At 46.7% G+C, this 22,704-nt stretch overlaps 1 protein-coding gene across 2 annotated transcripts in view; it reads left to right on the plus strand.

Annotated features, from left to right (window-relative positions):
- Positions 1 to 1,716: 1,716 nt before the first annotated feature.
- The window catches only part of LOC146816555 (uncharacterized), a 34,237-nt gene continuing 13,249 nt past the window's right edge, over positions 1,717 to 22,704 (plus strand). The window contains exon 1 of one of the 2 annotated variants that reach the window (XM_085610410.1): positions 1,717 to 1,809. The gene's annotated coding sequence lies outside the window, so the exon portion shown is untranslated. The remainder of the gene's footprint in view (positions 1,810 to 22,704) is intronic. The other variant, XM_085610411.1, reaches the window with a different exon arrangement.

A 22,704-nucleotide genomic window follows, 5' to 3' on the forward strand; every position in this document is an offset into this window, starting at 1 on the left:
TGTTCATTGCAAGTGTGAAGCAAGGGACTATTGTTCCAAAACAGGTGAATCCAGCCTGCCCCGCTCCTCGGTCAGTTTCAATTTAGCCAATGATACAATAAAGGAAAAGGGGAAACAACTGCCCTACTACCTCCACAACTATCAATCAATACACTCACACATGGTATGGCAGCTAGTGACTTGCCTCACCTTTGCCCATAGGGTATTCCCATACCCGTGAACAAAAAATCCAAAGATTATGAACGGAAAAACCTCACCCACTTTCTCTTAGCATGCTTCATCATTCACCATGTTAGGACAGTGCCAACTTAGCGGCATCAACCTTTCTACAAGGGAGCTAAGAATAAAGTAGTTCTGGTTAATCAAGGGGTCCAGATGTTATTTATTTATATATATATTTTTAGAGAGTTTTATATAGCGCAAACTAGACCCGAACCGGGTATCAGAGCACTTTACATGAGCACCAGTTTTGTTACAGAAGGACACATTAATTTTTTTTTTTCGGGCACGGTGAGATTAAGTGATTTACCCAGAATCACAGGATGTTGAGTGTCGTAGGCGAGACTCGAACCCAGTTCCCCAGCTTCGAGGTCGACCGCTCTAGCCGTAAGGCTACATCCTCTCCCCGATATTATAGTAAAACTACCTCTGCGTAAACCCTGGGGATTCCCTTTTTTCAGATGGTATGGAGGACAGGGTTCAAAAAATGATAAAGATGGGTGTGTATGAGATTCAATGTCTCAACACACCCACTATGTTAAATTAATGCCAACATGTTTCAGCCATCAGTAGGATCCCTACTTCGACAAAAACAAGCATTGGCATAGCTAATAGGTCTCGCTTTTGGGACCTTATAAGTATTTAGTTATGCAGCACAATATCCTTGGTGCAACAATATCAACTGTTGCATGTCTAAACACTTATAAGGTCCCAAAAGCAAGACCTATTGGCTTTGCCAATGCTTGTTTAAATCAGCACACGTTTTGAGTGGGTCTTGGGAGCTCTGAGGTTTACACACATTCATATAAGCTGTCTGAATGCTCACTACATGCACGATACATAAACAGGGCTTTCCTGCACGAAGTACCCATATAATAGCAGACTTCGCTCCTGGCAAAACTGCAATTACCCTCTGCCAGAGCTCGGTGAAAGAGGAGCCCTGGCTGAAGAGAAGACCAACGCACCCTCCCATCACACGGGACGACATTAATAGCTACCAGCCACCCACCTCAAGCGTAGTAAAAACCAACCGCCTTCAATCATTGGCTGAAGGTTCGTGAGAAGTAATTTCCGCGTTGTGCAATGCGTGCCTCGGATTTCTACCTCCTTATGATTCTTTCTCTGATTGGACTACAGTTTGACAGTTACTTCCCAGACCTCATCCACTCAGATTATTTGTTTGGGGTTAGCATGGCGGGGAATCCATGCGTCAGTGGGCGCGAACCACATGTTTTACCACCCTCTTCAAAGGAGGCGGGAGGAGACAGAAATAAATTCCACCAACCAATAGACTTGCTTGAGGGGCAATACTCACCCTCTGACAACTCTTTGATGTCACTAAAGCCGAAAGAGCCTCCTCTACTGTATTGTGATTGGTCTTTCTTGACGTCCGTCTCAGAGACAGTCGGGCCAACTGTAACACGAGTTGGGGGGATGATAAGGTGTAGACGCCTTCTCTTCTGAAACCACGCCCATGCTAGCCCTGCGCGCGGCTGTGTAGCAACTCCTGCGCGTGCCTTGAGGGTACCGGTCGCGAGGAGGAGGATGTGGCGTGCGGAGGGGAAATGGCTGCCGAAAACAAGCCGGAAGGTAAAGGAGGGGAACACTGGAATGTTTACGGGTTATTAGAGCGGTGCTGCTGTCTGCGAAGTGTTTGTGGGCGGGGGCCTGAAGGGGCTTGTCTGCCTGGGGCACCCTGGGGATGGAGACTGGATATTCACACGCCCTCAGGATTCCCTAACACGTGGGACAGAGTGAGACCCCCAGGGCTGTGAGGAGAGCGATGTCTTGAGGGCTGGTTTGTGGGTTCTGTTGTGTGCTTGCCTCTGTTCATGGGATCTACATCTGGGTGGTGAACTACCAGCGTGGGATCCAGGGGACATTGCGCGATACCGGGCTTAGTCAGGGGGTGTATGTTTTGTAATTGTGTAGAGGATGTGTTGTAAGAGATGATAGGAAAAGTGAAGGTCTTTTGTGTTGTTAGTGCATGGAAGTGAAGGGCTGCGAGGTGTGTTTGTAGTTTGAGCGATTAAACGGTGTGCTGGGAGAAGTTACAGGCTGCTGGGTAGTTGAGTGCGTAGTGAGGCATGAGTGTGTTCTATGGGTTTGTTAGAAGCTCGTAGGTAAAGATGGTCAACGGTTTGGGGTGTGCTTGGGGGTTACCGAAGTGGGATTGAAGTCTGGTTTAGTAAGGATGTATGGTTGAGAAGCCAAGGGGACCTTTGGGGGTTGCGATTGAAGGCTGGGGCTGTGTGTGTGAAGGAAGGAGCAGCTGTAAGGTAAGAGTGAAAGAAATGTGACCTCTGAGGTGTCTGAGTGATGGACCACTGGTGGTGTAGTGATGAAAGTAAACATGTGAGAGTACTGAGTGATGTAAGACCAACATTCAAGGGTAGAGAGTGACATGACGGAAGGACAACGTATGAGTATAGAGCGACGAAAGGTAAACATGTATGGTTGAGTTCCTTTTACTCACCCACGTGAGCGGTGTAAGTGATGGAAATTCAACTTGAGTGATGGAAGCGGAACAGGTGAGTAATGTGAGTGGCGTAAGAAAACCATGGGATTGATGTGAGTGCTAGAAGGGGGAATAGTTAAGGGGTAACGGATGAGTGTTGAGAACGATTAAAGGGGAAACAGGTGAGGCGTGTGAGTAACGGATTTGGGGGTAACTGTTGTGGATGGTAACGGCAATGAAGGGGCCTGTGAGGGGCATGATTGAGTGGTTGCTTAACTCTTCAGTGAAGAGTTGCGCAATGTGTGTGAAGGTATGCCTGTGAATGAGGGACATCCTCCATCTTACTATTGACAAACATGCAGTACAATAATGCAAATCCTGTAACTCTCCATTTAAAGTCTCGCCATTGCATTAAGTTATGGCAAAAGAAAATACGTTCTTCAAGTCCTTAGGTCCAAAAGCTGCTGTGAACGTTATATCATTTAATATATCACTGTCAAAATTTACATTTTATTGTAGGTTGTTGCACTGTCAGTGAATCAAAAGAACCAAAATCTTTGCTATGTACAGTGTATATGCTAAAGGGTATACATGGTCACTTAGGATTTAAATTGACAACATAGGTGCCTAATGGCGCTAAACTTGAAAAAGGTGTTTTTAAATTAACAATCCTTACCATCAATTACAGTTGACCTGGTGGCCTACTCTAAAAAATAAAGTGTAACACCTTCCGAGTATTTGAGCGTTGAGACATGCCACAGACTCGCTGTTTAAAATGTATTAGTGTCTTACTGCGTGTATGTGTTAATTGTGGTACACCCAGGGGTAACTTTTACTTATTTCGGATTTTCAACCACTGTATGATATTGTCTATTCTCGATTTATTGTGCCGCAAGTAGAAACCAGTAAAGCTGTACAGTTGTTAAATCCCCTATTATTACAAGTTGGATATGGCTTTTGAGTATGCGAACGGCATGAACATGCATGTTACTTTCTAAAAAAATACCATATGGTGTTCAGAATACCAGGACGGCTACCTGTAATTCAAAAGAACAATGTATTATAGATCACAGATTGAAGATTGGGTTAACAGGTGTTTGTGTGTTGCAGTAATCACGTTTTTAAGGCTTTTCCTGTGAGTTCTTGCTTTTCATAAATATAACTTGTCTTGGTTTTTTTTCTCTTTGAGAATTAATGTCTCGAGCATATCAGCTTTTTCAGCACAATGTACATTATTAAGTTGATGGATTTGACGTTTTGTTAGCTTTTAACTAAAGATATGTCTATATGGAATTGCATTTTTTTGTTGTTGCTTTTAGAGACTTAGTTTTTCAAAGTTTGACTGCTTTGAATGTTGGCAGGGGTGTTTTAGTATTTCCACGGTAAGAATTTCACATTATTGAATATCCACAAGGGGGTAGTGATGAACTACCAGAGATGACTTCCGTGGAATCCGCTGGCACAACAGAATGAATTCTATTCACCAATGAAACAGGTGCTCTTGCATTGTAAATCAATGCGATCTTTGTTAATAATTGACTTATCTTTCAGAAGAAGTTATTATTCTTGTGTGGTATAGCCCTTGGATGATGACTCGAAAGTTGAAAGGACCCTCCCTTAACTATACCGTCGCTATTCTTCCCACGTGTGCATGCATCCAGCCATTCAGAAATGCTAACAGTGTGCAATGCTTTGATAGCAAAACAAAAAAAAAAAGAAACTGCCTCACGCAGTTATATTATGATGTCCGCGTAGCTTTTCGGGAGAAACTGAGTGATTTTGTAAACTAGCATTGGCCGCGCGGCCGTGAAAGCGAAAGTGATCGCGATCAAAGCGAAAGTGATCGCGAGGATGCGCTCTGTGGTAAGCACGCGAGTGGTGCACATGCAGCAGTGATCGCGCTGGAAGGGAGGCAGATGGCGGCTGCGCACGTGCGCGCTAGCGTGAACGCAAGCTTTAGGCCAGCGAGGTCTGGCAGCACTTTGAAACCCCCAATACTAAATGTCTCACAGAGCAGCGCATGCGCTGGCTCAGGCGAGACCTAAAAACGGAGCGGGAGGGTCGAGGGCCTTTGTCATGGGATAGAACAGTAACCCTTAGTCCAGTCTGCGTGCGTAGTCATGCAATAAGGTAAAAGTAGTTTTATTTTTTTATAAACAATTTTATTGATTTAAGATACCGCGAGCATCGTCCAAACAGCATAATTTGCAGAGGAGAGAAAAATAAAATAATATGGTTATCCAGACCAGCAGAAAGATAATATTGGCCCACGCAGGGGCTGGTCTCTTTACACAGTCAGACTGTGATAAGACCACCACTTCCCTCATACTTTATCATGTTTTTTAGGACACCCACGAGCCTCATAGATGGGCTTTTCTTGCTGCGCACACCAGTCCACTCCCCTACGCCAGACTGATAGGGAGGGAGTTGCAGGCTGCTTGCATAGACGTGCCACGTCTGGTTTGGCCACCTGGTAGGCTAGGCCCACAAACATTTGCTCAGCGTGGTGGCACCCTAGCTCTGCCACCAGCCCCAGTAAGGCCATTCTAGGGGTTAATTTGATCAGGCCACCCAGGACTTTGGTAATTTCCCTCTCCACCCCAATCCAAAAGAGTTTCACCATAGGACAGTCCCAGACTACATGGAAGAAATCGACAGCTGGTTGTTTACAGCGCACACACAGAATGGGCTTCAAGAAACATGTTATATGCGTGAGGGTGATAATTAGGTCACGTGGAAGTAATTTATCTGTATCATACACAGCTGTGCAGAAATTGCCAGCTCCCGAGGGGCCATACAAGCCTCCCGCCAGTCATCATCTTCCAATTACCCCACAAATCCAACCCACTTCTGATGAAGGGTGGCAAAGTTATCAGGAGCATGAATGATCAATGTATGGTAGATTTAAGTAATCGTCCCCTTCCCCAAGCGCCCAATTAGTAACTTGGCTTCCAGTGGACTGTATTCCGGGATTGGTATGCCATAGAGGAGATGCATCGTCAGGACATGTCTCAGTTAGAGAAAGCAAAAGAACTGCGTGTTCGTCAGGGCAAAGTGTTCCGGCAACTATTGGAAGGACAGCAAAGTAGTCCCTTTGTAAATGTCTTCCAAATATGTAATACCTAACTGGTCCCATTGAAGAAACCCCTCAAGGGTGAAGAGTTGGTGGGTCCATGTGCCGCACCACGAGAGGGTGTGTTCAGTGCACTTACGGTCCCAGAAAATCAACTGTAATGCCTCCCTCCAGAATTGTATCACTACTTAGTTGTATGAGAGATTTTCCCTTGACATTGGATGTCCATAAAGTTTGATAATTAGGCCCTTGAATCCCATTCTAGGCGGTATGTCGGGTCATTTAATCCTCAAGCAAACCATTAGCTGACGGGTACCAATTGCGCCACCAAGCAGTATGCATAAATGTCAGCGACCCCTAGTCACCCATCAAAGGGTGACTTACGTGCTGCTAATAAGGCCACCCTGGGACTTTCCCGGACCAGATAAAGGAGTCAGTTTAGAAGTCAGGGAACAGAACCAGTGCCTGGGTATAGGGTACAGGAAATTCGCTAAGATATATAAATACCGGTGAAGACACATCATCTTGAAGAGGGTGTCACGCCCCTACGGATAAAGTGGCAGCCCCAGCCAGCGATGGAGAGCCCGCACCAGGCCCTGAAAATGAATGGCTCTCTGCGTCTCCCCTCACTTCTACCAGTATAGACTTGGCCAGGTTAATATGGACACCATAGACGTGAATGATCTCCAGGCAGTGAGGGCCAGAGCTAGGAGGATCCCAGAGGAACAGCAAGACATCATCTGCATAGAACGCCACTTGATCCTCAAATCCCGTCCCCCATCTCCACCCACTGACTTGTGCATCGCAGCGCAGAAGGCATGCCAATGGCTCAATAACTAAAGAAAATAATAGCGGGGAGAATAAGCACCCCTGACGCATCCCCTGTTGGATCAGAAAGGGAGTTGATAGTATGCCGTTCACCCGGACCTGGGCTCTGGGATTATGTTAAAGAAGCTGAAGCATCCTCCGAAATCTTGGCCCCGAGGCCCACTCGCCTCAGAACGGCCTCCAAGAATTCCCAGAAAAGCATGTCAAAGGCTTTGGTGAAGTTCACCAGAAGGAGGGCTAGGTTACCCTACACTTTTTGAGTTTGGGAGGGGGCAACTGACGTGGACCCCTCCCCACCATGAACCCACATTGGTCAAGATGGACAAAATAGGTAAGAGTCACGCCAGGTGAGTCGCAAGGATTATGGCGAAGATCTTAATGTCTGCTTTGATGAGGGAAATCGGAAGGTATGAGGCACACTTGTAGGGAGGCTTACCCTCTTTGGGGATGACCACAATAGTTGCATAGTCCAGGTTAGTGGGAAAGGAGCACCATGTATCACTTTGGCGTAAAAGTTTAACAGGTGTGGTGCAATGATGGAGCAAAATCTTTTAAAATATTCGATGGCATACCCATCTGGACCAGAGGTCCGGCCTGACTGGAGCCCAGATATAGGTAAATTGACCTCTACTTCCGTTAGGGGTTCATCTAGGTCCAGGGCCAGTGAGTGAGGGATAGAGGGCAGTGGGGTATCACGTAGGATGGAGTTTTTCACCTTGGGGAGGGGGGGCACCAGACGACTCGCATATGGGACTTGGTAATACATTGAGAAAGTGGGTGCTATGGTCGGCAACTCCTTTCTGAGATCACCCGCTTGATCTTGAATAGCTGGTACCACTCTAGAGGAGACTCCGTGAGTCGCCGGCCAATGCCGTAGTTTCCATGATTTGTCTCCCAATTCGTAGACTCTTTGAGGGGAGGCCCTCCACCACTGCTTTGACTCCTCCAACGAAACCTGCTGTAGTTCAGTGCGTGCAAGGTCTAATAGACGCTGTGCATCCCCCGAGCCGGGCCGCAGGACCAGATGATCTAGGTGTCATATTTGAGCTTCCAGGTCAGTCACTCACTGTTGCTGCAACGCTTCTGGTCTCTGGACGTAGCTTTGAAGCAGTCCTCTGATGGAGGGTTTGCAGGCTGCCCAGAGCGTCACCTTGGAGGACACTGAGCAGTGACTGGTCTGTAAATAGGCCTGGAGATCGTCCTCTACAAAGGAGGCACATTCAGGGGTCTTTAGATACCAGGCGCTAAATCACAATAAGAGGTCTGACCTCTAATTGTCAAATCACCGTCTCATACCTGGAAGAAGGGCAAGAATTACAGCCTTGATCCACTCTGGGTACTTTATCCACAGCAAATTAGAGGACAAATTGAGGTGAGTGACTTTCAACAAACAATTGATCTGTCCAAACTTTAACACGTGTCACACATGTGATGCACTTCTATCTTAAGTATTTTAATGCGTAAACACGTGAGCATCCATAATTCGTGCTAGAGGGTCCAAACACATGAGTCACAATAGTGGCGGACCACTCCTATAGGCACACACTAAAAGTGAAGTTATCCTCATTAGTAAAACAAAGCTTAAACTCAAATATTCTATATATCTCATTCGAGATAAGGAAATTATGAGGTGGAAAATCAATCAATCAATCAATCACTGCATTTGTAAAGCGCGCTACATACCCGAGAGGGTCTCAAGGCGCTGGGGAGGGGGGGCCGCTACTGATCGAAGAGCCGGGTCTTGAGGAGTCTTCTGAAGGCCAGCAGGTCCTGGGTCTGTCGTAGGATGGTGGGGAGATTGTTCCAGGTCTTGGCGGCGAGGTAGGAGAAGGATCTGCCGCCGGCTGTGGTTTTCCGGATGCGGGGGACTGTGGCGAGGGCGAGGTTGGCTGAGCGGAGTCTTCGGGTGGGGGTGTGGAAGCTGAGTCAGTTGTTGAGGTAAGTGGGTCCGGTGTTGTGTAGTGCTTTGTGTGCGTGGATGAGGAGTTTGAAGGTGATCCTTTTGTTGATGGGGAGCCAGTGCAGGCCTCTCAGGTGGGGTGTGATGTGGCTGCGGCGGGGGACGTCGAGGATGAGTCGGGCCGAGGCGTTCTGGATACGTTGGAGTCGTCTCAGGAGCTTGTTTGTTGTTCCTGAGTAGAGGGCGTTCCCGTAGTCGAGTCTGTTGGTGATGAGGGCCTGGGTGACGGTTTATCTCGTGTCGAGGGGGGATCCATTTGAAGATCCTGTGGAGCATACGGAGGGTGTTGAAGCAGGACACGGAGACGGCGTTGACTTGCCTGGTCATGGAGAGAGTGGAGTCGAGGATGACCCCCAGGTTGCGTGCGTGGTCCGTGGGTTCCGGGGCTGTGCCTAGCGATGTGGGCCACCAAGAGTCGTCCCAGGCTGTTGGGGTGGGTCCGAGAATGAGGACATCCGTCTTGTCTGAGTTCAGCTTCAGTCTGCTGTCCTTCACTGACACTGAGCTCTACCATCCCCGGATCCGAAAATATAGTCAAAAATCCATCTCATCGTGACACATTCAACATATTCCATGTGATGAAGATGATGTCACTGTTCAAATAGTTCAAGTCATGTTCATGGAGTATTGTAGATATTCAGGAATAAATGCCCATGAATCTAGATCATATCACTAGTGAACACAGGCACATTCTCTTCTGTGATAGAGGCATTACATTATCCGTATCCCCCCATAGCTCATTGCTGTGGTATAGACTTCCCAACTCAGCCTCTGAGAGAACGCATGGTTCCCAAACTGGGAATCTCACGCCCATTCATATATGGATGAGCACCCTCCACTCATACCTAATACTAGGTGCGGCTGCCAAAATTCATGTAAACGCATTACTATGCGCCATTATGATGCGGGCAGGGGAATACAGATCCCATGCCTCATTAATGCTACAGGAAAACAACGCAGACCTATTACGATGAACCCTTATGATGCGGGCCAGGGAAAATCAGATCTTAGCTCACGTGTCATTCTACCATTAACACACATAGTGGGTTAGGGGCTATGCCCCTTGTACCCATGTGGTGAAATCCCTTTACAATCTCCATGTTGCAATGCCACCCACCACACATTCACATGTTACGGCATTTGTGTGTACCTACTACTTATCCTCTCCTTATCATGACTGTGGCCGGGTATTGCACGTGTGCACATTGCTATATGGCACTTCTGATGTGGGCCCGGGAAGCAGGGTTTTCCGTCTATACTCTTCGGGTTCTGTGTTTACGGGTACTGGAACCGCCCTTATGGGTGGAGGTGAGCCATTCACTACCTGCGATGCCCTGTGTGAGTGTATCAATGTGGCCAGTGGTGTTCACGGCCTCTCCTCATTCCAGACCAAATCACCCAGCAATATGTTCAGCCCAATGTTTGTGTGATTTTTAATTGTACTACAAGCAGCAGAACGTAAAGTAAGAGCTAGGGCTGAGAATACCGCTCACACAAGACAAAAAATACCCTATAGGGAGCAATGACCACCCTCAGCCTCTGCACACCATAAATGTCTCATAAACAGTGCCTTGTCAAACAACTGTACATGCTGTTCACCCTTACTAAAGCAGAGCTCTCATGTTTTATAGGTCCATGTTTGAATCCGTAATTGAGTCCAGGACTCTGGTACTATTGCATCTGCTTTTCCCATTATAAACTCAGGCCTGCATGTACCAGAATGCAAAGCAAAAAGCTGGACTGGGCCAACCATTCATAAAGGCTCGTGAGATATATATGAGGGCTCTGATACTGTCCTGTGCCAACAGCAAGGCTCATTGAGTCACACACTCACAGCCAATATTTGTTGTGGACTACAGACCACAGGACCACTTCTGTCTGTCTTCCTTCCGAGGCTGACAAAACAAAAATACAATTACATTGGGTAACAGTAATACCTGTCACAGTGCTTTAGACAAAGCCAAAACGGTGGCATTAAGCCACATATAAATATCATTAAATCATCCTCATTATCAGGCAATCGCCTAGCAAATTATTTGGTCTTGTCTACAAACTGTGCCCATGACTACTGTGCTACACCAAATTATGCATATAAAAGTCATTAATGGTAAGGTTACAGATGACGCAATGGGGCCACCACTTCTACAGTCCCAGACTTTCACTTAACATCCAGGTGCATCCTGGGAGTTGTAGATTTTTCAATTAATTCAACTTTGCTATGGCACCCAGTGACAGTGAAATGTATGGGTGCCAACTAGATTTGTGAGATATTCAAAAACATGTCAAAGACATAAACATGATGGCAGGTAGTGTCTGTCTTTATCAATTCTAAATAAATGTGCTTGGAGACTGGCTTCCTCTTGAAGGACTGGCGGAGGGTTAGCTGTAGTCATGTAAGACAAAAAACAATCAATTTGTTCCCTTCTGCCGCACCAGATGAAATACAGGACATCAAAGAACCTCTCAAAGTGTGTTAACTATTAGGTGATTGCCGGTATGTTGTGCCTTTTTATTGATCTTGACAAATATTTTAAGCCCACAGGATTAAGGAAGAGGTGCGCCACAGTATGAATTGTTTAATGACAATTCTTCAGATGTCAAAAAATAAAAATATAGTCTGTGTTTACACTTCACACAGCTAAAAATAAAATTAATATTACTTAGAAAGAAAAGTAGTCCACAGTGTATTTTTGACTGGTTGAAATCCTGCCTTGAAAAATAACTGGCCATGAAGGGAAAGTGAACATTAACAGGATGCTGAACTTTATTTCGGACAGCTATTTAAGTGTGTTACAGCTTTCAAATGATAAGCAAAGTCCTACAAAGATGTGTCAATGTATGAGTTTTTTGGAATAAAGTTCTGAAGGTTCAAAAACCACACTGATTCGGTCTTGACAACTTTTCCAGCCAAAGGTCATTGTTATTCAGAAAGAAAAGATAGCTAGTCTCTGGGAACCATGCTAAAAAGTTCAAAGTTCCATAGAAAGCCTGTAATGCAATTCCATTTTTGTGAAAGTGGTATAACCAGGAAATCCACTTACCAGCGCTTTAACTGTGATGAAAAAGGCGGAGGTTTCAAGAATCATTTTGCCCAAAAATCACCTTTTCAAGTAATTAAGAGCAGTGCCGAGTAAACGTGACCTAGAATCCTATGCTTGGCACAGGATGCCACCTGACCAATACTAATGTCCCCATCTGTTTTCTGGCATTACAGTCAGACATTTCTAGCAAACACATGACTAAAATAAGCTAGAGCTGTTGTCTCTGCCAGTGCTTATTAGCAGTATCAGATCAATAACAAACACGAGAATGCTGTAAATAATTAGAATTGAAAATAAATCTATTTAGGAAATGTGACACCTAAAGATTACCAAGGTCTGTGGAAGGGGTATTGGTCTTCGGAGTGTCTTTATCGCTTCTGTTCCCCTCCCTCACACCGCTTTGCTTTGACACCTCTCATCTGTTAGACATGTAAGCCTTTCTTCTCACATTCTATAACCTTCAGCTGCATGTTGCACATGTCCACTCCTTTCTCTTCCTCACCATCTTTTAACTCAGTCCTCATCACCTTTCACCATTCCTCTGTCTTACACATACACACATCTTCTCTCCTCACCTGTAAACACGACATTGTCAATATTTCAACACTGTTTGCTTCCTTCACGCACTTTTACATAAATGGTAGTTATTCTTGGTGGGAGAACACGGATTGGAAGTGCATTTAGTATGAGCCCTGACAGACTCAGTGAGATACACACACTACTTCAGCCTGCACTCAAGGGCTCCCAAATGCACCCTGTCATGACCATCCACCCACAAGCTGACCTCACCCAGAGAAACCTAGTGGTGACTTAAAATGTGCTACACAAGACTTAAATGTTGCATTAAAACACATTTAAGAAAAACAACATCTGGGAAAAACATATATGCTTAAGGAATTGTAATTGCATTATATAGCACTTGCTACCCCTAACGAGGCGTCGAAGTATAGTGAAAATGTGAAAGTAATTTGAGCGGTGGACATGTTAGTCAGTTATTTGGATTGAGAAGGATAGTGGAGGGACATAGAAGGGAAAAGGTTTGCATTTATATAGCGCTTGCTACCCCTGATGGGGTGTTGAAGTGCTTTTCGGTGAGTAGCACGCTACTCCGGAACCCATAAAGGATTAGTGGTGAATTCATATAGTGAAATATGAAATTATTTTGAGTGGTGGACATGTTAGTCTGTTATTTGGATTGAAAATGATAGTGGAGGGATAGAAGGGAAGGATTTTGATTTTTTTTGTTTGTTTTGGAGCTCATAGCAGTAGAATGAGTCTTGGGATGAGTCAAAGGGAGGTTTAGGGGGATGAGTAAAGGGGAGGTAGAGGGGGTAGAGTCAGAGGGAGGGTTTAGAAAGGCTTGTTTTGGGGAAACGTGCGTAGGACATGAAATTCTTCAGCCATGATAAACGTATATTCCCCATTCATGAAACCATTGTGATGATAATTGAACCACAGTTACTCCACCGTTGTGTTTTTTTCTATGTTGTGTCACTACCTGCATATAAATTGTACACAATATTCTTATAAAATATCCATGCAGAAATAGGTAGAGTGTGAGTGTGTCAGCATGCCTGCACATCTAAAGTAGGAACCATGGTTCAACAATGCGCTAAATATTGAATCATTATATTGTACACATTGAGTAACTGTTTTTTATGATATATTGTTTTCAATTTCGCCCCCAAAAAAGAATATAATATTAAAAAAAAATCCTATCGATATAAATAAATATATATTTTTGATACTTTATCACATCTGGTTGTCCACATATTATTTCTGTATATCCATAGGTCCGCTTTGTCATTGTATTTCCTAAACGTTTTTTTCACACTTGAAGAAGGAGAAAAGTACTATAGAGTTAATAACACCCATAAATATCAATATATTCACCCACCATTTTTGAATACTTATTATCATTAAATCCACTAACTAAACTTTCCTTTTTTATCAGACCATATTACGTACAATGGACAGTTAAACTCTTGTGGAGACATATCCTATCAGAGAAATAATTCAGAACATTAGATCAACTAAGACTATTGATATCATTATCAATGAAACCATGCTAACAATTTCGCTGTATCTGCTGCATGCCATTCCTATTGTGATAAAAAATCAAATATAAAAAACTGCAACCCCACAAAATCAATCTTCAAGAAAACCCCTTACTTCAAAACAATAATAGGACATCTTTTCTTTTTCTTTGTCAAAAACAATAATCAAAAATCTAAATCTAACTTCAAAGAAAAACTTTTCCTCTTTTCTTTAATTCATAATCTCAAAACTTTATTTCTTCATCTAGATTGCTTTGCAAAGTTCAAAACTTATTTCACCACTGTCATGATTTGCAAAAGTTGAAGGTGGTTCTTCATCTTCTAGCTTGTTTTAAAAAATGGATTGGTAACAGTTTATCGGACCGTAGATCTCTGTATCTGGCTCTTCTCTTTCTTCTTTAGACACAGATGCAAGATGCGCCCATTCAGGTGAAGTGTACTTTCTGTTTGTAATTCTCTTCCTTGCTGGTCTTTTAGCAACAGATTATCCTCTGTCACTATTTTCTGATTCAATTTTAACTACCTCTGGTTCTTGTATGATCAATTCAATTTTGTTATTCTTTCTGTGATTTGTCTACCTTTGAGGTTATGACTCTTGCATCTTCAGTTAGTAATACTGCTGAATCTTTTTCACTCATTGACAAACTTGTGCTCTGATCAACATCAGCAAACTCTACCCACAGTGAATCCCTTTCTTCCTTTGGGAGTTCTTGAATTTTGAACTTCAGATTCTCATTAGATTGATTAGAGACTATTAATACTTAGTGCTGCTTTTAATTTTGCATTGGTTAGTGGCCATCACCTCCATGGACTACATTCTACTCGGGGACCTGAACTTCCACCTCGACAACAGCAACGACCCCGACTCCACCACTCTCCATGCCAACCTCGCCAACCTAGGACTGAAGCAGCTCATCAACACGCCCACCCACAGAACGGGTCACACCCTCGACCCCATCTTCGCGGGAGGAACCAACAACCGGTTCAGCCACACCAGCCAGCCCATCTGGACGGATCACCACTGCGTCCATTTCACCTTCAACACCACCACCGCAGCCAAATCCGCCCCGCGCCCTCCACAACGGAACTGGAGCAAAATCACAGAGGAACACCTCAACACCACCCTCCGTGCCCCCCAGCGCCACGACCGACACCAACTCCGCAGCGAGGGAATTTCACCGCTGGGTCACCTCCTGCGCCGACAAGTTGGCACCCTTCTGCCACCCCACCAAACAACGCTCTCTGAAGGCAGCCTGGTTCACCACAGAACTACAAGAAGCCAGACGCACCTGTAGACGCCTAGAGAAAACCTGGCGAAACCTTAAAACCGCGGAAGCACGGAACAACCACAAGAGCGCCCTGAAGGAATACGACCAGCGCATAAGAGACACCAAACGGACCTTCTTAAGAGACAAAGTCCAGACCAACACAACCAACGTCAAGGAACTGTTCAACGTCATACAGCAGTTCGCAAAACCCACCTGCGAAGCCACGGACGTCACTCCTTCCCAGGAACTTGAATTTGAATTTGAATTTAAAAACATTTATTGAGCGCACTTATACCATGCGGTTTCATGGCGCTTTAAGTGATGCAGTAGCAGTCGGCAGTAGAAGGCTAGACAATGTAGGCTTGCTCAAATAACAGGGTTTTGAGATCTTTCCGAAATTGTATGTATGAAGGAGAAATACGGAGAGCGGCAGGAAGAGAGTTCCAGAAGAGCGGGGCGAGAACAGCGAATTTCGCTTCGCCAGATTTCTGTTTCTTGAAGCGAGGAGTGGTCAGGAGAGCCTTGTGGGCAGAGCGGAGTTCGCGACCTGGAAGGTACGATTTTATGGCAGAGCATACAAACTCGGGGGCTGTACCCGATCTGGCCTGAAAGGTGAGGCAACCGAGTTTAAAAAGAGCACGCTCCCTCACCGGGAGCCAATGCAAAGCTTTAAGCAGGGGAGTGGCACGATGGTATTTGGGTAAGCCATAAATCAAACGAGCCGCTTGATTCTGAATGAGCTGCAAGCGATAGAACGCGTAGGCAGGAGCTCCATTGTAGATGATATTACCATAGTCAACTCGCGACAATACCATGGCCAGCACAATAATTTTTAAGGCAGAAAGGGAAAAAAAACGGGATACTTTCCTAATTAGCCTTAGTGAAAAAAAACAAGCAGAAACCACTGAACCAACTTGTGAGTGGATGGAGAGTTGTGAGTTAAGAAAAATCCCGAGAGTTTTGACCTTAGGGACGGGAAGAGGGGGAACACCAAGTGACAGGGGCCAGTGGGAGGAGGTCCATGGACTGCAACCACCTCCGGTCAGGACTAACTCAGTCTTGTCCGGATTGAGTTTGAGGTGGTTGCAGTTCATCCAGTCCTGAATGAATGTCATAACTGTCTGAACATTGGAGGCAGATGAAGGGGAATTAGAAAGATTAAAGATTAACTGGAGATCATCGGCGTAATTAAACACCGTGACCTCCATCTGCTGTAACGAAAAAATGAGGGGTGGATGTATAAATTAAATAAGAGGGGGGAAAGTGATGAGCCTTGAGGAACCCCGCATTCCACCTTACGAGAATCCGCGGTGAAGTTGGCCAGATGGACAGCTTGGGCCCTCCCTGTGAGGAAGGACTCAATCCACGAGAAGGCTAGGCCTTCTATGCCCGCCGCCCCTGACACGATTGAGGAGAATGGAGTGGTCCACCGTATCAAAGGCGGCGGACAGGTCTAATAAGATCAAGGCTTGCGGGAGGTTGGTGTCAATGCCTTCACGTAGCGCATCCATTGCCGAGATCACCACTTTCTCGGTGGAGTGCAATGGGCGGAAACCGGCTTGGCGAGAAGAAAGACAGTGATTGATTTCTACATGAGTACTTAGGGTAGTTGTGACATGAGTTTCCAGAATTTTTGCTAGATAAGGCAGTAGGGATATGGGACGATAATTGGAGGGGGAGGAAGGATCAGCGTCAGGTTTTTTAATAATAGGTATTACAACCGCTGATTTGTGTATGCCAGGGACATTTCCTTTCCTTAACGAGTCATTAAGGAGGGTCAGAGGGGGAGTGGGGGAGGTTAAATAAATTTCCCTAAGGATATGGGCTGGGGCGAAATCTAAGGGAGAACCAGATTTGACTCGGTGAAGTAATGGGAAGAATGTGTCCTCAGTTAGTAGTGGAATGAGATTGAGTTTAGGGACAGTGGGCGGGGGGGAGGGATTGACAAATGTGAGGGAGGGTGGGGGAATGTTAAGTTTAATTTTGGCTACTTTGTCAATAAAAAACTCATTGAGCGAGTTACAGAGGGACTGAGAGGGGGGAATGGTAGCCGTGGTTCTACTGGATAATGCTAGTTCATGGACCGTGGCAAAAATTTCCTTTGAGCGAGACTCAGCTGCCATAATCCTGCTGGTGTAGAATTCAGTTTTAGCCGCAAGAATGCCCTTTTTATAAGTTTTTAGAACAGACAGATACATTGTCTTTAGCTCTGGGCTATAGTTTTTCCTCCAGGCTCGCTCGGCTCTTCTAGCTGCTAATTTCTGTTCTTTTAGTTCTAAAGTAAACCATCGATTGGCTGCATGGGCCCGCTTAACAGTGAGTCGCCTCAGGGGGGCGAATTCGTCACCCGCCAAAGTCAGCCAGTTGTCGATGGCGACCAGTTGAGAGGTAGCAGTGAGGTCTGCAAGATCGGGAGCGGTTTTGGCCAGGGTTGAACAAAAAGAGGGCATATCCGTTTTTCCCCATTTCCTGACCCAGGTGTTTTTGGGAAGTGGAGGTTTGACCAACGCGGTCAGTGCAAGGGAAAAGGAAATGATAAAATGGTCGGACCAAGAGCACGGGGAAATTATGGGGGATGTAGATGGAATGTTTAATGCCCAGATTTGATCCAACATGTGACCGTGTGTATGTGTAGAGCCATGAGTGAGCAGTAAGAAATTTAAAGAAATCATAAAGTCTGTAAATTCTTTGGATTGAGGGCTTTCAACAGGTTCATTGGGCCAAAAGTTTAGGTCCCCTAGAACTAGTACCGATGAGTTGTTAACCACCAGGGTGGCTAAGAGAGCCTGAATGCTAGGAAGGAAGGATGGGGTAGGCTGGGGAGGACGGTAAATTAAGACAAAAGTGAGTGGTACCTGGTGGAAGGTTGAACGAGCTACAAGGTAGTCTACCTCAGGAATGGGTAGGGAAGGGAGAATCTGGAAGCTGAAGTCGGTCCGGGCTATTAAGGCCACTCCACCACCCCGTTTGCCCTCAGGCCGGTCAGCTCGAATGGCAGAGTATGATGGAGGCAGCGCGGCTAACACGTTGGGTAGGGAGTCAGCCTTGAACCAGGTCTCAGTTAAAAATATAAGGTCTGGGTTATGAGTGTCAATATAGTCAAATAACTGGTATTGATGACTAACCGCGGACCTAGTGTTTAGGAGTATTGCTGAGGTGTTGCAAGTTGGCGCTGGGGGAGCTGATGGGGGCAAGAGAATAAAGGATGGTGTTTTGGGTGAAGGAACTAAGTGTGGACCGATGATGGGAGGACAGTGAGGGGGGGGGAGTATAGATCAAGCTGTCTCAGGTGGGTACTGATCAGGGGGTCAACCGCTCCAGGGACCCAATAGGAGAGTAGTAGTGCTGACGAATACGTAAGTAAACGGGTAGCCTTTCGTGCCCCTAGCCCCGGTCGGCCGCGGACGGGCGCAGACGGGCTTAACTCTGGCGTAACTCCGGCGCGCCTACGTCGCGCCCGCTGCGCTCGTCCGCTGCGCTGACACATACTGCACGATTAAGTAGGGGCGGGGCGGTGGAGGAGGGGCAGGGCTGGGAAGGAAGGCAGCCCGATCAAAGATGGCGCCCGTTGCTACTAAGAGCCCGCAAATACGCCAACCCGCCCTGGCAACCCAACTCTGAAACCCCAATAAAGGTAAGAAACCTGCACAAACTTTAAAAACGAGTTAATAGCAGTAAAAATGCAGTACTAGTAAACATCGCCTGCGCTAGTAATCAGCGGAGGCGGAGAGCAGGGAGATCGCGACCAGTTATCCAAGCGTTATACCAGCCAGCCCACTGCCACCGGGCTACTAGCAAACACGAAAGGAGAGCAAGTCCAAACTCTTAAGTAGGGGCGGGGCGGTGGAGGAGGGGCAGGGCTGGGAAGGAAGGCAGCCCGATCAAAGATGGCGCCCGTTGCTGCTAAGAGCCCGCAAATACGCCAACCCGCCCTGGCAACCCAACTCTGAAACCCCAATAAAGGTAAGAAACCTGTACAAACTTTAAAAACGAGTTAATAGCAGTAAAAATGCAGTACTAGTAAACATCGCCTGCGCTAGTAATCAGCAGAGGCGGAGAGCAGGGAGATCGCGACCAGTTATCCAAGCGTTATACCAGCCAGCCCACTGCCAACGGGCTACTAGCAAACACGAAAGGAGAACAAGTCCAAACTCTTAAGTAGGGGCGGGGCGGTGGAGGAGGGGCAGGGCTGGGAAGGAAGGCAGCCCGATCAAAGATGGCGCCCGTTGCTGCTAAGAGCCCGCAAATACGCCAACCCGCCCTGGCAACCCAACTCTGAAACCCCAATAAAGGTAAGAAACCTGCACAAACTTTAAAAACGAGTTAATAGCAGTAAAAATGCAGTACTAGTAAACATCGCCTGCGCTAGCAATCAGTGACAAGCTCAGCTCCTATTTCCATCTGAAGATCAAGGCCCTCTACGACAACTTCAGTGAACCAGCACCGGACACTACCCCCCTTCCCACCACCGCTGACAAGCCTACCATCACGTCCTGGGATTCCGCACCCGTCGAACTCATCACCGCGACCATGAAGAACACTCACTCGGGAGCCCCTACGGACCCCTGCCCACCGCACATCTTCCACAGGACCACGCTGTCATCGCACCCTAACTGGGACTGATGATCAACACCTCTCTCAGATCCGGCATCTGCCCAGACGACTGGAAACGGGAGGAGGTGAAACCCCGCCTCAAAAAAACAACGGCCGACCCTACAGACCTGAAAAACTACCGACCCATCTCTCTCCTCGTCTTAGCGGCAAAAGTCACCGAGAGAATCGTGAACTCCCAGCTAACCTCCTTCATCGAAGAGAACTCCATCCTAGACGCCTCCCAGTCTGGATTCTGCAGCAACCACAGCACCGAGACCGTCCTCCTCGCCGCCACGGACAACATCCACATGCTACTGGACCAGGGACACACTGCGCCTTCATCCTTCTGGACCTTTCCGCAGCCTTCGACACCATCTCGCATCGCGCGCTCACAGCTAGACTTCACGACGCGGGGATACAAGGATCTGCCCTCGACTGGATCCAATCCTTCCTCTCCGGCAGAACCCAGAGGATTTGACTCCCTCCCTTCCTCTCCAACCCCACGGAAATTAACTGCGGACTACCTCAGGGAACTTCACTGAGCCCCACGCTCTTCACCATCTACATGGCCCCCCTCACCGCCATCATCAGACAGCATGGGCTCAGCATTGTATCATACGCCGACGACACACAGCTCATCCTCTCGCTCACGAAGAATCCCGAAGACACGAGACTCTGTTTCCAGGAAGGAATGAAGAACGTGGCAGCCTGGATGCAAGACAGCTGTTTGAAGCTCAACTCAGAGATGACCGAGGTCCTCATCCTCGGACCATGTCCCTCTGCCTGGGACTACACCTGGTGGACCTCCGCCCTCAGGAACCCACCCACCCCGACAGACCACGCTCGGAATCATCCTGAACTCCTCCTTCTCCATGAACCACCAGATCAACGCTGTCGCCTCCAGTAGTTTCAACTGCCTTCGGTTCCTCCATAAGTCCTTCAAATGGATCCCCCCGACTGCGAAAGACCGTCACCCACGCACTCATAACCAGCAGACTGGACTACGGCAACGCCCTCTACGCCGGAATCAACAGAACTCTTCTACACAAACTACAAACCATCCAGAATGCCGCGGCCAGACTCGTCCTCGGGACTCCACGTCACAAGCACATGACCAAACACCTACGAGGCCTCCATGGGCTACCCGTTGAGAAAAGGGTCACCTTCAAACTCCTCACCCATGCCTACAAATCCTTCAACAACATTGGACCCAGATACCTCAACGAGAGAATGTCCTTCCACGTACCCAAGAGGAACCTCCGCTCCAACGACCTCGCCCTGGCCGAGGTCCCCTGCATCCACAGGAACAGAACCTGTGGGAGAGCTTTCTCCTACATCATTGCAAAAACCTGGAACACGCTTCCTGTGAGCATCAGACACTCCCCGACCCTGCACACTTTCAGGAGGGACCTCAAGACCTGGCTCTTCGATTGATCCGGAGCTCTCCCTCTCCCAACAGCACCTTGAGACCCTCACCGGTGAGTAGCGCACTTTATAAACCCCTGATTGATTGATTGATTGATTGATTGATTGATTAGTCACTATGATCCTTAGATTGAAACTGACCACTGGTATCTACACCAGGATCTTTACCTTCATCAGCAAGTTCACTAGTTTTGAAATTTTCTTCACCCCCCTCTGGATCCAGTCTGCAAACGTGACTCTGTGACTCAGTGGTTGTATCACAACCTTTTAAGCGCTGTACTCACTCTTCTCGTGTGAGCGCCGTGGATACCAAAGTGTGACTCAAGCAACAGCATTGTTAGCCACAAGTGCAACTTGACAAGGACCTTTCCACTGCTCCTTAAAGCAGCTCTTGTGGCTGTGCTTTCCCCCCATAGTACGGTACCCTGGTTTCGAGGGATAGCACAGAGCTTCTCTTGACCATTCTGTTGCCAAATGCACCAAATAAGAGACATATTTCACTTCATGGGCCAGACCCTAGCAGTAATGTTGTATGATGTTGTATGTTATTGATACAAGTGTTGCTGAGGGTATGTAGGCTCTTCTCCTGCCTCTGCCCATTAACACTTCATGGCGCAAGAGTCAAGTTTTTTTTATCTGGGGTATTTCTAATGCTCATTAGAAGAAGAGAAAGAGCATCGGGCTATTTCAAACTGGTGGATGCACATACTTGGGCCAAATTGTTTTCGATAGTTCTGTTCGTCTTCGCTGCAATGCCAGATGATTGAGGATGATAGCTACAATGGAAGTTTGGATCAATCTATTTAAGAATGTCATGTTTGCAATGAGCTCCTTCCAGTGGAGGGGCTTGTCTTAATAAGCTTGGCAGGCTGAACTATGGATTCAATTCCCTTAACAAAAGTTTGGCATCTGTCATGCTGTCAGATTTCCAGGTAGGGTAGACCTCGACCCATTTAGAGAACATGCAGACATTCACAAGCATACTTTTTTTTAAAAACAAATTTTATTGAAATTCTGGGTACATCCAGGCCTGGAAAGCCTACACAGTGTGATGTAATTAATAAAACAGCAGACCTGAATGACCCTAGAGAACTATAGCCATAAAATGTATTAACACGGACAACCGCTCTCCCAAACCCCAGACAACTACTACATCTTTATTGTGTCATCAGCCACACTGTGGTATAAGTGCTGTCATCCCGAACCATGTGCCTGTATCTCCATATCTAACACTGCGTCGACGGATTGAGCTGGTGACAATGGGATACCTTGGAAGATCGTGGTGAGTTGCCTAATGTGACACAAAGGTGGCCGCCCTTTTGAATGGCGCACTGCGTGAGCCGCGGGCAGCCTCAGTCACAAACTGTGATGTTGCCAGACACCTTGTCCCTGTGCAGATTTGGTCTTATATACTCTGTCTGCCATAAGCAAAGCAGAAGTGAACATGTGTGCAATACCTCCAATATGGCTGGGGCTGCGTGTGTGCATCTGGGGGTTGCAGTTCTGATGATGTAACTTTCTATTCTCGATTGTCCTGTTTTCCATTTTCTCTATGTACCCTGTCCTGTGGTCTCTTATGCTCTAGGATAGCCAGTGACTGGACAGGCATCAGGTAAAAGAGGAGGAAGGATAATACCCGCTGTCAAATTGAACCTGGACCATTTCTTGGTTCCAGAGGATGCCAAAGGTCTAACCACCAACCCCACTGGCATGAACCTTAAATACATCTCTGTAGTAAAAGGAAGAAAGAACTCTTACCTTGGAAGTCACAGGGCAGGACTG

This window comes from Triturus cristatus, chromosome 6, assembly GCF_964204655.1.
Source record: "Triturus cristatus chromosome 6, aTriCri1.1, whole genome shotgun sequence".
NCBI classification, from domain to species: domain Eukaryota; kingdom Metazoa; phylum Chordata; class Amphibia; order Caudata; family Salamandridae; genus Triturus; species Triturus cristatus.